Below are 17,078 nucleotides of genomic sequence, written 5' to 3'. Positions count from 1 at the left end.
GGTAGGGATTTAACATGTCTTTATTGAGAAAGCATTAATCTATTTTTACTAGCATAATAATAATTGAGAATAATTTGAACGATATGTATACTTAAGTGGTATAAATCTCAAAACTTTTGTTCTTGAGCATAAGTATACTAAATTCGTAATTATTGGAAGAATGTTTCCTAAAGGAATTTTTCAAAGGTTTTTCCAATAAATTCTTCACAACATGTGCATTATTCAGGATGAGAAATGAATTAAGCTTGGGGTGTGGAAACACAAAAATATAGACTTTTTCAGCACATTTTCAGCTCTAATTCATGCAGTTTCATAGTAATTCTTTTCAAAACTCATACTTTAATTATAAAATAATTAATTTTTAGTTAAAATATTAACAAATTAAATTTTAATTATTTTTATAATAAAATTTCACAAATTTGGTTTATTTTTGATAGTTTTGTACAAATGCTAAAAATTGGCTCGAATAAACACCTTGAAAGGCTTGAGCCATTGGGGAATTTTTCCATCAATGGAAAGATTAAATATTTTTCTAGCAAAGGTCGTTCCAAATGGTGATCATTTTATATACATTATATTTATTTTTTATCCAAGTTAAATTGGATTAAAAATTAATATAAAGCCTAAAGGAGAAAGTGGCCCAGTCTACTAAGCATTGAAGACTGATCCAATAAGACAATTTGCAGCCCAAAACTGGCCCAATAAGCTGAACCAATCAGCTAATTTAGCTAATTAAATTAACTGCAAAAAATCCCTCAAGTTTTCTTAAAATCCTATTCAACCCCTCCACTTTTTGTGCCTTTGAAGATTTGTCCCAAGCTAAATTTAGCAAAGTTTGGATGTTTCAAACTTTGCTCCATGTGTGGCTGGCCAAGGGAAGTTTGTGGCTGCTAATTATTTTCTATTTTTAGTAGCCACTCCCACCTATAAATACCCCTCTTCACCTATTCATTCAATACATCCTTCATTTCCCACACATCTCTCTCTTTCACTTGCTTTTCTCTATTCCATTCCCTTCCACATTTTCTCATTTCCCTTACCGATTTCTCTCTTCTTCCACCATGGAATAACATCATTCTATTGCTCATAGAGGCCTTGGTTCAACACAATAAGTAGAGAAGAAGTGGAGCGCACTAGTCTGGCTTAAGAGAAATACTGGAGTTGCTTCCTAGTTCCCTTCTCTTTAATTTTCTTGTTTATGTTGTGATCATGAATATTGATAATTTTTTTTTTGTTTTTCTTGTTCTAATTAAAATGGCTTAAATTAATTCGTGTTAGATTGTTTGCATTTTATCCACTTGAATTATTAAAATTATGTTTGTATTGTTATAGGCCTTGGAAAGTTGTTCAATTAAATAAAATCATGTTTATATTATACTTGCAAATGTAAGGTAACGAATGAATTAATTATTAAACGTATTGAAATTATAATTAATTAACGCAGTATTTAATTGGTGCATATTTAATCTTCTAAGGAAGCTAAAGGTCAAATTAGCAACGTTTTTAAACAGTACATTAGCCTTGCATAACTTGCAAGATTATTCTGATTAAATTGTTTCAATATAAAAATATATTGTTACCTCACTTAATCTTTTATGTGCTCATGAAGATTAATTAATTGTTTGAATTTGCATTGAAAAATGTTCAAAAGATTAGTTAATTTTGTAAGTATGTATGAGCAGTAGTTAGCAAATTACGAAGTTTCCGTGAAAATATTTGTAACAACATGAACATGGGTTTAGTAATTCTAAGTTAAGGAATGTAATCGATATAGCACAATTACGTCATATTGATGAAAACTCCTCTTTTTGAAATTGTGCTTTGGAATTTTTACTTTTATTTCTCTTAATTATTTAGTTTTTAGTTTTTAAAATCACTTCTTCAAAACAAAAAAAAATTTCCCATCACCAAAGTGTTTTACATTTCGTAAATATTTTTCTTTCACAGTCCCTATGGGTACAATAACTCGACATTTACTTGTCACTTTATTACTTGATAACAATTGTGTACACTTGCACATTCCCATCACCAAATCTGTTACGTACTCGAAGTAATGCTTCCTCAGTGTCTTTGACACTGGGATTCACCTATTGTTCATCATGTGACTAAGACTACTCGAGGATTGCCAAGATATTGTTACTTTCTTTGGCTTCTGGATCCCCCTCGATGTCGATTTCAGCCTTACAATTTCACACTTCACACAAAATTCATGGTCAGTAGCATGATAGAATGACAGATTAATGGCTTGACACTAATACCTTAAAGAGGGTGACATTTCCTTAGAGTTATGATTAGGATCGACACACTTAAAGACTTCAACCTCCCCAATAATATGTATTGTCAACTCTCCCTTACTTACGTCGATGGTGGCCCTAGAAGTCGTTAAAAATGGTCTCCTTAACAGGATCAGTGTCTCTAAGTCTTCCTCAAAATCCAGTACTATGAAGTCTACCAAAAGAATGAACTGCCGAACTCTAACTAACACATCCTCAAGGACTCCATTGGGATAGACTAATTATCGACCAGCTAGCTGCAAAGTAACTGAAGTCTCTTGGAGGTCCTCTAACCCTAACCTATGATATATCCATAGAGGCATAAGGTTAATAATAGCCCTAAGGTAACAAAGGGCTTTCCTAAAGTTTACCCCTCCTATCTCTATCGGTATAATGAAACTTCCAGGGTCTTTGAGTTTTGGCGGGACTTTCCTAAACACTACAGTGCTACATTCGGCATTCAAAGCACTTTGCTCCCTTTTTCCTATTTTCTTCCACCTAGACATCACTTCCCAAAGGTGTTTAACATATTTAAACATGTTTTCTAAGAGTTCAAGTAAGGGGAGGTTAACGCTCAATGCTTTGAACATGTTGAGGAAATTAAGGAACTCTTCACTCTCTATTTTCTTCCTCTTCTTTAAACGAGTCGAGAATGGTACAGGTGCTTAGCTAGGTTTTGTGGCTAGCCTCTCTTTAGGTTCACATGGCTTTGGCTCACTTTCCTTCTCTCCATTCTCATTCACCCTATCTTGAACACTAGGAGTGTGGGTGCTAATGTTCTTATCCCATTCCTCACCACTTACAGGTATTATCGGCTCCCAGATCACCACTCTGGATCAAAGAGTGATACCTTTTTCATTTCCTTCCTCTCCTTTTTCAAGTTATGCTCGATGTTGATAGGGATACTAGAAGTGACATTGGTTTGCAACACTTGGAGGATTTGGTCCAACTGACCTTGCATTTGGTGCATGTCCGCTTGCACCGAATACAGTCCTTCTTCAAGCTTAGTCACTCGAATGGGCGTAGGAAAGTCACTACTATAGGCGGGCTTCCTATTAGCCTCTTAGGGTGGCCTATATGGATACAATGGTTGGTACAGAGGGTTAGGCCAAGGTTGACTGAAATTTAATACTCCTTGATTGGAAGGACCCCTTGGTTCCCTCCCTACCTATGTTTGGGGTGATCATGCCACCTCGAGTTATAGGTGTTGGAGTAGGGGTTATACCCCCTATCACCTAGATAATTTACCTCCACATAAGCACTGTCGTGGTGAATGCCTTAACTAGAGCCTTCTTGTTTGTGCCCTACATTTGCTATTGTTAAGTAGGGCTACTTGGGGATTTGCGATTGAACTAAGCTAACTTTGAGGTTGTCAAACCTCTCAAGGATTTGTTGAAACTTGTCTTCATTGTCAACCACATTCATGTTTTGATGTTTAGTCTGATATGCTAATCGTTTAGATGGCCATTGATCAAACTTTTTGGTTACAAATCTAACCACATAAAAGCATCATTAGTCAAAATAAAAGGGAATAATTGAAGACGTATGGTGTCATCGAATACCCATTATATTTGAAACTATCACATAGAGTTAGAAAACACTTAAGATGTTGGTTGGATCCTCGTTCATCAACCCCTAAAATTAGAGGTTTCCTTAAACCATCTGGATCATCACCAGCTTAATCTCGATGTTTTTTGCATTAATCGCGAGTTGATTAATGCTCCATCAGAATGCCTCCAAGTTCGGCATGGCACAATCACGTAACATGCATTGCTCCATTTTTCTTGGATGATTGAGACATTCACACTCCTTGCTCTTATGAGGCTCAAAATGTGGTTCGTCTCTCCTCAAGTCGTCAATTGGGGGCTCAACAAGTGGTGGGTTTACCGGTGGAAGTGAGGCTCATCTCGATAATTGACCCCTTCTAGCATGTATTAAGATCTTTTCCGGCTTCGGTTCTAATGATACAATTTTGTTGTTGGTCTGAGTCATACACTACCCAACAAATAGAAAGAATACAAACAAAATAACAAATGGTTTTCCAACTAAACAACAAATAAACACAATAATAATAGTGTTGTTTCTTTAAACCTAGTTTTGGCTAATTATCTCAAAAAGGCATGCAACAATCAAGAAAAAATCACTCAATCATACATGAACTCCTTGAAAATGGTGCCAACAACTTGATCACGCCCCGACATGCATGCACTGAGGCTGAGAATCAACACTAAAACAAATAATCTAAGTGTGGTGAGTTGTGACATGTTAGTTGTAATATTTGTAGTGTTTCAATGGAACACCCAAAGATTCCAAGGATCGACCCCAAGAGAGTTTCGAGTCTAAGTGATTCCTAGGCTAGTTAACTACTCACTAAGTTTTATATTATGGTAAATCATGGTCAAGGTTGATTATGCTAATTAATTACCTAAAACGAACAAGAACTAAACTGTTAAATAAGCAAAATTACGACATTAACAAATCAATTAAAAACAACAGTTGGTTGACTTCTATGTTGTTAATTAACCTTTGGATTTGGGATGTAAATCACTTGCAATCCTAAATTGGCTTAATTTTACCTCTTGATCTCAATTTTACCAAGTTAGAAAAATTATTTCTTTCTGTTTCTCGACCTCACCAATCTAATATGGGACTATTAAATTGGTGCTTAATGAGATATCCTCTCGGTCTCACTCATCTAAATTTTCCCCTAGGGGTGTCAATCTTAAGTTCTGAAGTATATCCGATTTAGTCTAGATTCTGCAGTTTAGTCCCCCAACCAAAAATTAACTAGCCAACATTTTCATCAACCAACCACCCAATATTTAGCTACTCATATTCATTTCTAAACAAGCAATAACCAAGTATTCAAGCAACATATTTATTAAAGTAAACACAATAGAAAGTTGAGGAAAGCTTAAGCCTTTCTTGAAAAAATGGCAGCACTAGTCGCAGGTAAAAACACAAAAGATTTTTATTAGGTAAAATAAAACAAAGTTGAGTTATAATAAACCAAAGGATTAAAGTGAAAATACAAAGAAATTTTAAGGTACTAAATACTAATTACCACCAAGCTACAGTAAGCTTAACTAACTAACTAACTTAACCAAAAGTCAGAAAAGTTGAAGCCTAAACCCTAAAAAGATGAAGAAAAGTAACAAAAATCTAAGCTAAAAAGATTATAAAAGTTGTGTAATATGAAAGTTATGTCTTTTTTCATCCAAAAAGTGGCTTATCATCTTACTACAACCTAATTTTTATGACTAAAATGTCCCTCAACATTTAATATTGATTAGTGTTGAGGTTGGACAAGGACTATCACTACAGTAATATTTTGTCTCTGCCCGACAATGGTATCGCGATACCAAGACAATCTTGAAATAAGGGGTCCTTGGGTGTCTCGGTATTGTGATACCCATGGTTAGTATCTTGATACCACTGAAGATGGCCTCAATTCTCTTCATTTCAACACTGTTAGAGGTATCATGACTTCCATGCTTTGATATCGTGATACCCCCCTTTTAGGTGACATTTTCTTCACGTTCAAGCCACCATCAATGCCCTACAACACTCAATCAAATTGCTCGAGAATAAACTCTTCAAGTGTAATGAAGAGCCTATTTTGACGTATCAAATTATGACATATCAATGAGGGATGGCAACCCTACTATAATTAACTAGGTTAGATGCTCCTCTCTCTTAGTAGAACTAAGGGACTTCTTTTTCTATCAGATAAGTATTATTTGTATTCTACTAATTCAACCAGAATTCTTCAATCTTTCCATATAAAAAGATGGCACTAGTAAACCCTCAACTTTGAGATGTTATTCTACTCGAAAATATTCAAAATATATTTTCCAAGCATAAATTCTACTTTCTGGGAATAATTATTCTATCGGTTTCTATAAAGAGATATTTACTTTCCTACTGAAAATAAGAAAAATATTTTTAGTTCTATGTTTGATTCATGGTTGTTCAAGCGCACATTCAAAGCGATTCGTGGTATAAGAATAACAGAGAAGTTCATTCGGTCAAAAGTTGGGAATGTCTTGGATTCATCTCACACAAAGAACATGTTCTTTTTAGGAAAATTTTATTGCTATAAATATCACAAACCAGCTTGGCTTGCAAAATTTTGATTTTCCACTACAACAGAAAATTGTTTTTAAATCGAATTTTTTTCCAATAGTATCACCAAAGGAATACACAACTGATGATAAGATATGTGCCTCGCACTCATCAGTATAAAATTGAAGTAATACGCGAGTGGAGCTGCAATATCTCTGTATACGAATCCTATTGCATGCCAGTTGTACCCATACTTTATCCAATACCCTTTAATAGGGCATTTATAGTGTTAACCTACATAAGTTCTCATATCATTAATAATTACATAACATTTTCATATTACTTTCACTTTCATTATCATACTTTCACATAGCATCCATATATTAGATCATATCATTATATAACCTTCATAATTTTTCATTGTAACACAAACATGGATATGCATAATCATATACACAAGATTTCAAAAAGATATCAAGTCTCAATTATGATTTACTATTTATGAAACAAAGCATTAGCACCATGCCATTTACTTATTTTATTATACTAATAGCACAACTAGATCATTATAATCAAACAAACTCAACTTATCTTCCATGATTTCAATCATTATTATCCCTTAATTACATTTAGTCTAATATGTTTCTTTTCAAGATATAATGCATGTGTATATATATTCTCAATTCATATTGTTTTATTCAAGCTCACATGTGCCTAATTAACAACTTATAGCCTAGGTTCTCACATCAACAAAGATTACTCCTCTGTTTATCCTTTAATCCAAAAAGTAGCTTTTAAATGCCTAAACAAAAAATATAAATCATAATAAGAAATAAAAATTAGCATCAATATATTCATAAGTAAAATATTCAATTAACTTATGCAATGAATGCAAATTATGCTAGCACAAACTGATTCTGCTAACTGTCGCATGTTTCAATTTTATCCCTTAACGTTCCAACCTCGTTGTTAGCTACGCATGTTAATTAATTTACAAAATAACATCAATTCATATTACTTCATTTTTATTCCCTAAGGACCTCAAATTATCAATATATAACATTTATTTTCAACAGCCTCCACTCTTTTCACTTTGGTCCCTAATGATACATAATTAACCATTTGACCTAAATTTAATTCAAACTTAATCAACAGTGCCCACATGAATCCAAAAAAATATTAACTTAATCTAAAATCAACAACTTTCCTTTTCATGATTTCTAACTCAAAATTCTTTAGGTTCTCTTTAATGGCAACTTAACCTAGCCTTAATAATAGAAAAATCTAACTAATGGGTTAACTTTACCATAATTCCAACTTGAGAAATCTAATCAATAAAAAATATTAATAACTAAGCTTATTCCCTCAAGATAAAGTGGACGGAAATGGTAAAAACCCTTAGGAAATTTTCATTTCTTCTCTCATAGACAACAACATGAAGATAAAGATAAGAACACGTTGATTTTTGGTGATTCTTTGTAACAACCCGTTTTCAGTGAAATCGAAAAAGTGGTTTCGGGACCACAAATTCGAAGTCAAAAAATTTATTTTATTATTTTATTTCCTACAGGATGATAGTAATACCGTATAAAAATTTCATTAAGAAAGTTTACCGTTTACACGCTCAATTTGATAAAAAGGACTAAATTGCGTAAAGTGAAAAAGTTGAGTTCTAGTAGCTAAAGGTATTAAATACTATAAAACCTTAAAGTAAGAGTACTTATTTGGAAATTAGACCACTAATGAAGATAGTGTAATGTGATGGGTTGGCAATTGTGCAAATTTTAATGTTTTTAAAGGTTATAATAGTAATTTGGTAATTAAATGATAATTAAAATAAGTAAAAGGCATTCACCTTCTTCATTTCATCAAGCCACCACCGAAAATTCATTGTTTTCCTAAGCTAGGGGTCGACCATCTTCATTTTTGCTTGATTGGTATGTATTTTTGTCTCGTTTTTAATTATTTTTATGTTTTCGGGGTCGTTGTCGCTTAATCTAGCTAGCTCGGGGACTAATTTGTGTAACTGTTAAACTATTATTGTTTTACCATTAATGATTATAGATGAGTTTTGATGTTTGATGATATAAAATGGATAGTTGTTGTTAGATAAACAACTTTTATAAATATATTTTTTATTAAAATGTCAAATAAGGATTAAATTGAAAAATAGAAAATTTTACATGGTGAAATTGTGAAAAAATGAAATATAGGGCTTGCTAGGGACCTAATTGATATTTGGTATAGTGGGTTGCGATGAAATTGCATAAATTTCCATTTTTATGAGATAGGGACTAAATTTCAAAGAATTAATAGTATAGGGGCAAAATGGTAATTTTTTCAAAATATGATTTTGGATTAAATTGAATGAAAAAATATACTGAATTGAGTTAAATTTATCCGTATAGACCAAGTCAGACCTCATACGGCTTTAGATCAGGGCAAAGAGAAAATCTCAGATTAATCTTCTCCATATCTACATAAACTGATCGAGGTAAGTTCGTGTAACTAAATTGTGTATATATGCTTTTGAATGAAATATAATCGTGTTTTGAATTGTTATATGTGTATTCTGGTTGCATATCCAATGGCGTACGACAACTACCGAGCCCTGTTCGAACCTTAGAAATTTGTAAGATACAAATGACATGTCGTTAGAGTTTACATGATTCAGGTGCTGGTCCTGATTGTCCTATCGATAGCTGAGATCCAGCATGTGTTGTGGATACTCCACAGCTCATGTGAGCAACATCGTGTAGCTACGTTTTGACCTACAGCTCGTGTGAGCAGGCCAATTTTACAGCTCTTGTAAGCATACCAATTCATAGCTCGTGTGAGCATACCGATTCACAGCTTGTGTGAGCATACATGTACATGATTTGATGGATTATAGTTATATGATTTAACACACTATGTGTGAGCTATCTTGAGTATCCAATGATATTTTAAATGGTTCAACATGCATTATTCTAATACGAAATGGTAAGGGTTCATTACTATTACAGGGATACATATAAATTATATGGAAATGTTATTACATGGTATATGGAAAATTGAATTGGATTATACATGTATATTAAACTTAATCAATTGTTGTGCTCATCCATGATTATTGGTTTATATATGTATTTACATGGCTAACATGGTTGGTGTATATGTGCATAGGCTTTGGCCAAATTATGGTTGAAATATGCTATGTTACTTACCTATTATATGATTAAATAGTAAGTTATGTTCTTTGTTATAGGAACTTATTAAGCTTAAATGCTTACTTTGTGTCTTTTTTCTTGTTTTATAGTGAATTGGAAGCTCGTTCGGGTTGGAAGCTTGTCGGAGCTATATCACACTATCCATTGGCTCTTTTGGTACTTATGGTTGTTTAGTTTTGGTTATAATGGCATGTATAGGTATTTTGGCTAATGTTGGCCATGTGTTTTGGTTGTTGAAATGGTCATTTGGCTTGGTTTGAGTTTTGGCATTTTGTTGGTATAATGGCATATTTCGGTATGTATATATGTAGCCTTAATATGGTTGGTGTTTGGCTTGATGTGCTTGAATTATGGAAGATGAAATTATGGTTTGAATATGCATATTATATATGGCTTGTAACTTGTTGGAAATGTTGTGAATTGGCAGATTGCTTTGAATGGCTTATTGACTATTGATGTTATTGGTTGTTTAATACCATTTGGTATGTTTTGGTAACTAAATTCAATAATTTTTATTGATGCAAATATGCCTAGAAGTTAGTTGATCATTTTGACCAAAATGAGTACATGATTATACATGTTTACATATTGTAATTTGAGGTGCCTAAGGGCATATTGCTTGTATGATATTATACCCTATGTATATGAATTGGTTATGCATGATTTTGGTGCCTTGTTATGGCTTGTGCATATGTGAAATTTTGGTTGTAGGTATATGCCTAGTTGGGCGAGAAAAATGGCTTGTAAAATGGCCTACTTTCATCCACATGAGCAGCGATATGGGCATGTGTCTCAGCCGTGTGTGACACACAGTCGTGTGTCTCCTGTAATTTTCAAAGGGTTGCAAGTCAAGCTGTTACAAGGCCTAGCACATGGCCTGTCACACAAGCGTGTGAGGTTATTTCGAAGGGGACACGGCCTGACACACGAGCGTGTGGCTTGGCCGTCTGACCCAAGTTAGTGAGTTACACGAGCATGGACACGGGCTGGGACACGGTCGTGTTTCCCTACTTCGAATGCCCACACGACATGAGACACGAGCGTGTCTCTTAGCTGTGTGACCCCTGCAGTGTTGAAAATTTTCAATGTTTTCTAAAAATTTCTCTAAGTTTCTGATTTAGTCCCGACTTGTTTCTAACGCGTATTTAGGGCCTCGAGGGCTCGTATAAGGGAGAATAAGTATGTTTTGTCTTGGTTTTAATATGTTTATTGATATGATATAATATGTTTATAATATGTGTTCGAATGATTTGAAAACTTTGATAATGCTCCGTAACCCTGTTCCGGCAACAGATACGGGTTAGGGGTGTTACATTCTCTCTCCCATATAAGTATATACATATGTACTTCTCTTTTAATTAAACAAATTTCAATCCTTAATGAAATAGTCCAATGATTAAGGCTTATTCATAAAACTATTAATGGAATTGGATGGTAGATATCATGTTAGGCCACTAACTCAAATTTAATTAGGAAAAAGTTATCCACAAGTCCTTGATTAAATTTCCACTTAATGCTTGTAAAGTTCTTTATCTAATTTCTTTAGTTTGAACACCTATCACTTTAGTCATTGTAGATAATAACCTATTTAACAAAATAATAAATAATTCTATTTAATTAATTCCAAAATAATTTTATTTCTAAATTTTGTATTCGGCTCGGAGTTACTCAATTAAAAAATTTTCGACTAGCTCAACTTAGTAAATTTGGCCTCAAAATCAAATTTTTCGACTCCACTAAAAATCAATCATTATTATAACACCCTATAACCGACTTGTTCGCCGAATACAAGTTACAGAGCATCACAAATAGTTAAACATAACTTTTACAATATTAAAATAGAAAATAAAATATTCTAAGAATTCCACCAACTATATTATCATTAATAACCAAAACTAAATAACCAATCAAATTTAACTCTAAGATAATTAGATGAATTGCCATGAAAAGTAGTTCAGATATAATTCCTAGCTATCTAATTTACAATAAAGTTTAGTTGAACAATTACTAAGGTTCATAATTGGTTACAATAGTTCAATCCCTGAGGCATGCCTTTTCTGGCAAATCCTGGCTTGGTCCCTCCTCTACTTCTTGTAATTACCCTCATACCTGCAAAGCATAATAAAAACTTAAGTAAGTTCTATTAAACTTAGTGAGTGATTCATACCTAGTATCTATTGCTATGTTATTATGCTTATGCTTCATAAACCCGAAATTCTGCTTGACTTCATCTGGACAAAGACCGTACCATGCAAACTACTGGCATAGACTTGTCATTCATTACATTTTTGTTGGCATTCTCTCATGATTCGCCATTTGAACAGACGTTGATTGACTTAGCTGACCTATCTATGAAGCGGTTAATTTCAGAGAATTAGTAAAGAATATAGCATCTGGATAACCTTTTTGTGCGGACTCTCTTCTGGCACTTCTATTCGTGCAATCACACAAATGTATAATCGTATAAGCAAGTACATAATCACGGACACTTTTTTGAAAAATTGTCTACACAGCTTTCGCATGAAAGGTGGACAATATAATTCCTTAGCTCGTAATAATTATTTACATGATTTCTTGGGAGAAAGCCTTAGGCTCCTAGAGCCTTATACCACCCAGTAAGGGCTTTCATATACGTCCTATAAAGGCTCTCATATACTAGTTTGTACATTTCTCCGTACAATTCAAAACTCCATTCATGTCCATTCATACAATCTCCGTGCATGTCCATCTAAACCTCCACAAAACCACTGTCATAAATACATGCACATCACAAACAAGACTCAGCCAATAAATACTATTTATCATCCGACATGTAGCACGCCAATGATTCTATCTATGCATCATAGTCACACTTACTATCAGCCGTGCAATTGTATATCATTATACAACATGCCTCACAGCACATCAATCATTCAACACTATAATTCAACATGATTAGACTCATAACCAAACGGTATTTGCATGTCAACACCACATGCACACACAAGACATCCACATTTCACCTTAGCATACTCACTATTTGTAAGGTTTAGCGCATACAACACACTTCACGATGCATCAACACTCAGCCACAAGATGATTCACCATTTGTAAAACACTAATTCAAACATATTTAGTACCCTAATAACACAGGAAACATCCATTTAAGACTTGAGTTTGAGAACTTACCTGAAGGTTGACGCCAAATTCAGTGACTTAGTTTCTCCCTTGCTACCCTAACCACCAACTTACAAAACATAACAACCAATTCAGAATTTCCGGTGAAGATAATTCATCATAAGAATCCTACTTTACTTGCATGCAGAGGTCATTTAAATGATTTACCGCAATCCCCAACCAAAATAGAACAGACTCAATGGATAGTTGAAATCCTTAACTATCTTCTCTCTTCTTAAATCCATTAATGTAGAGAAATTGGAAAGCTTACCAACTTATGAAATTCTTACTTCCTTATGCTCAGATTTTAGTCATTACCGTCCATACATAAGACTCCTTAGTCCTTCTCTCTTTAAGAACAGACCAGGGAAGAAGATGAAGGAAAATCAAAAAATGAAAAAGTAATATCGGAAAGTAACACCTCCCATATATATATATAACCACCCGTACTTCCTTCACCAAAACCAATCCAACAACCACCTAGACATATCTCTCATCATCGTGTCTCCCCCTAGGGATGTTCAATCGGTTAACCGACTGAACTACCATTAACCGAAATAAATGACTCTTTTAAAAACTTAACCATTAACCGAACTTAATTTTTTTAAAAAAAATTAACAGAACCGAACTTTTTTAATTAATTCAGTCAATTAACTGAATTAACCAAAATTTATATGATTTTTTTTGGTTAAAACAAGCATAAAACATATAAAAAAAATTAACTGAAGTTAATATATGTAAAATGTATATAAAAATATAAATTTTCGATTAATTCAGTTAATGAACTGATTTCGAACCGAATTAACCGTTAATTGAAATTCTAAAAAATTATTAATCGACCCCCTACTGAATTCAGTCATCATCATATTTTGGTGATGACTGAATTTTAAAATTAAAGAGGACATAAGTTTGAGTATGCTAAAGTCTGTATTGTCTTCTAATTTAAAAGATGATAATATAAGTAGTAGTAGGAAATTTATAAAAAAATGATTGTAATAAAATAATGGCTAAACCCTAAAATAAGGGCCAAATTTTTAAAATTGGTCATGTAAGGGCCTAACAGTTACAAAAGTGATCAAATAAAGACTTTTCACACACTTCAGCCCAATTGGAGTAAAAATTAGGTAAATGCTAACATTTCTAAAATAAAATACATAATAAATGAATCAGATATTGCTTGAAAAGAGGAGAAAATAATAAAAATATAATTTGAGACCTGATATGTGGCGGCGTTTAAGAAGCCCTTGCTTGAGCACTTTAAAAAAGGTATGACCCATATTTGACCATTTTGAAATGTTTTGTGTTTTGTAAAGGTTAGGTACTTATATAACCATTTTGAAAGATTTAACATTTATGTGAGCAATCCTTACAAAGTTAAGTCCTAATTAGAGCATCTAGCCTAAATAAGTTTAATGTTAGATCATTCTAATAAATTAATTTAAAATACTGTTTATATTTGAAAACATTCAAAATAATAAAAAAATTAAAATGTTGAAAGAAAATACAACTACCACGTATAATTCAATTATTTTAATTTATAAACCTATTTTTTTTCTGTTTGGCCCAACACAACTAGATTTAACCAAAGAAACAGTCCAATGAAAATATCAAAACATAAAGCAAACAATTGACCATACTTCAAAAATAAAACCAACATGAAAACTGTAATTTTAATTGCGTTCGTAAATCAAATAAAACCTGTTTTAACTTTACTAATGGAATTAAACATTTTTTTTAATTATTTAGTTTCTTCCCATATCTATAAAATCAACGTTATTTTATCACCTAAACTTCATTTTCTTTTCAATTACTAATTAAAATCGCATACCCTAAAATCCATTTAATAACTCAATTACATACCATTCTATATTAGATATAATAACATTGTTTAATTATTTAAATTTTCTTATATTTAATTTAATTAAATCAATCAAATTTAATTATTTTTAATTCCTTTTTTTATTTACTTTAATTAAATTGAATGAATTAATCAAATCTGCAAATAGTGAAAGAAGGATATAATCATCGTTGTTTATTTAAATTATAAACTTTTTATCTATTTCATGTTGCAATATTAGTTTTTAATTCTTTTTCTTTTATTTTTATGAGCATATGAATTTATATTTAATTTTAAATCATTTTAATATTATATATCCAAATTAACGAATATAATATATATTTTTAATAAAATTTTAAACGAAACACTTCAATCGAAAAAACAAAATTTACCGGTAAAAAAACTAATCTAATTATATTTTAATGATTAAATATATATATGACAATATTTAGTTTAAGGAAATGTATTTCTAAATATTTTATAATTATATTAAAATTTATTAGCAATAAAAGTATTTAATAATAAATCTATGTGTTAAATTATAAAATAAAATGAACTTAAAACAATGTTGATTATGAATATAAAATATTTCAAATACAATCATTTTATATATGTCAAATATAAAAAAAATTTAAAGACTATATAAAATATATAATTATATGAAATGATTTATTTTGTAAGACTAAAAACATTTTTAATACAACTAATTTTAAATTATACTTATCTTTAGAAAAACATTATCAACCACATAAAACATAATTATTGGAATTTAATTATTAAATAAAGTATGGGTCAAATATGTGTCTATACTCTAGTAACTAATTTCTAATCAATGATGGGTTGATTAGGAATTAGGGCTAATGTGCCAAAGTTATATATATTAGGGTTATGGTTACCAAATTACACACAAAATAACTTTTCTAATATCCCATCCATAGGAAAGAGAGAACAAATAGTCTCTGAATTTCTTGTGTGCTAATTTGAAAGATCAAATCCCCAAGACCCGAAAAAAACTTCAAGGAATTCATAGATTTAGGTACGCTTCTACACCTAGTTTTATTCTTATGATTTGACATGATAGTTCCTGATTTACAGTTTTAAGTTTATATTTAATCTTGTTTTTACGATTCTAACAAGTGACACCCGAGCCTCGTAATGTCAAATCATTGAGAATTAATTAGGTTTCTTTATTTTTGGAATGATTGATTGATGAAATTTTATGGATTTAATATTTTCTATATATATATTGAATCTTTGAAATTCTTGATAATTTTTTTTAGATTTTACTTAATTATGATTAATTTTTTTAGGGTTTATACCAAACCCATGTAATTTTACTTCCAATTCTTGATTTTGTTTTTTTGAATTATTGTCTTTCAATTCATAATGACCAAACCCACGTAATTTAATTATTGGATCTTAAGTCATGGTTTGTTATTAATTATTAATGGTGATTGGTTATTATTTGTTGTTTTTTTAATCTATTACATTCTTTATCGTTTCTTAAGGAAAGTACAGAACGAGATGTTTGCAATTTTTCATTGATTTGAATTTCTTTTGTTTCTTCTTTCTCGATATTTGTCTAGTGCTTGAAAAAGGTTTCATCATTAGTTTTCGTTTAATTCGAATTGAAGGATACGTGGGTTTATTGGATTAATTGCATTAAGTTTAAAGATATGTGAAATTTGATTTTGAATTTTATTGTAAATATATATATAGCATGGTTAGAATGTTAGGTTTTGATATTTTATGATTCCAAATAGTTAATTAAATTGTGATAATATAATCTATAGTTTGAATTTTGGGATATGTCAATTATTATGATATTGTTTTTTAATATTTAATTTTGATGTATGTTGTTTTGGGAAAAATATACATATACATACAATTATCTTTTAATTTGGTGGAAAGATGAAATTAAGATAAGTTTATTATGAAACAAATAAATTTAGATTTTGGCTTTGAGTTTTAATTAAGGATGTCTAATATTTTAAATAGATTAGTTCAAACAAAATGCCGCCAAAGTCCTCTTTTGTGTAGATTAGTTTATTTAAAATACCAAGTTGATTATATGTTTTTATAATTCATGCGTTTCTTAATTGACCCAAAGGTAAGTTAATATTTGGCAGAATTTCAACGACATCTGTGATAATAAATGTGTAACAATTATAAGGTACTTTATGTGAGAAATAAGTTAGTCCAAAGATTGATTAATTGTTTAACATAATTTATTGTCAATGTAACAGCTCATTTTTGGGTCAAATCGAAACAATGGTTTCGGGACCACAAATCTGAAGTAGAAATATTTGTTTTACTATTTCTTTAAGGTCTACAGGATGATAAAATAATTTTTTGAAAGTTTCATTAAGAAATTTTATCGATTGAGTACTCAATTTGACTAGAAGGACTAAATTGTAATAGGTGCAAAGCTTGAATTCTATAAGTTAAAGGTGTCTAATTGTTATGAAATTCTAAATTAGAGGTCCTTAAATGGTAATTAGACCATTATACTTCATAATGGACAAAAATGAACATGGT

The sequence above is a fragment of the Gossypium hirsutum genome, chromosome A03 (assembly GCF_007990345.1).
Source record: "Gossypium hirsutum isolate 1008001.06 chromosome A03, Gossypium_hirsutum_v2.1, whole genome shotgun sequence".
Classification (NCBI taxonomy): Eukaryota; Viridiplantae; Streptophyta; class Magnoliopsida; order Malvales; family Malvaceae; genus Gossypium; species Gossypium hirsutum.
The sequence above is the reverse complement of the archived record's forward strand: the minus strand, read 5'-3'. Positions refer to the sequence as shown.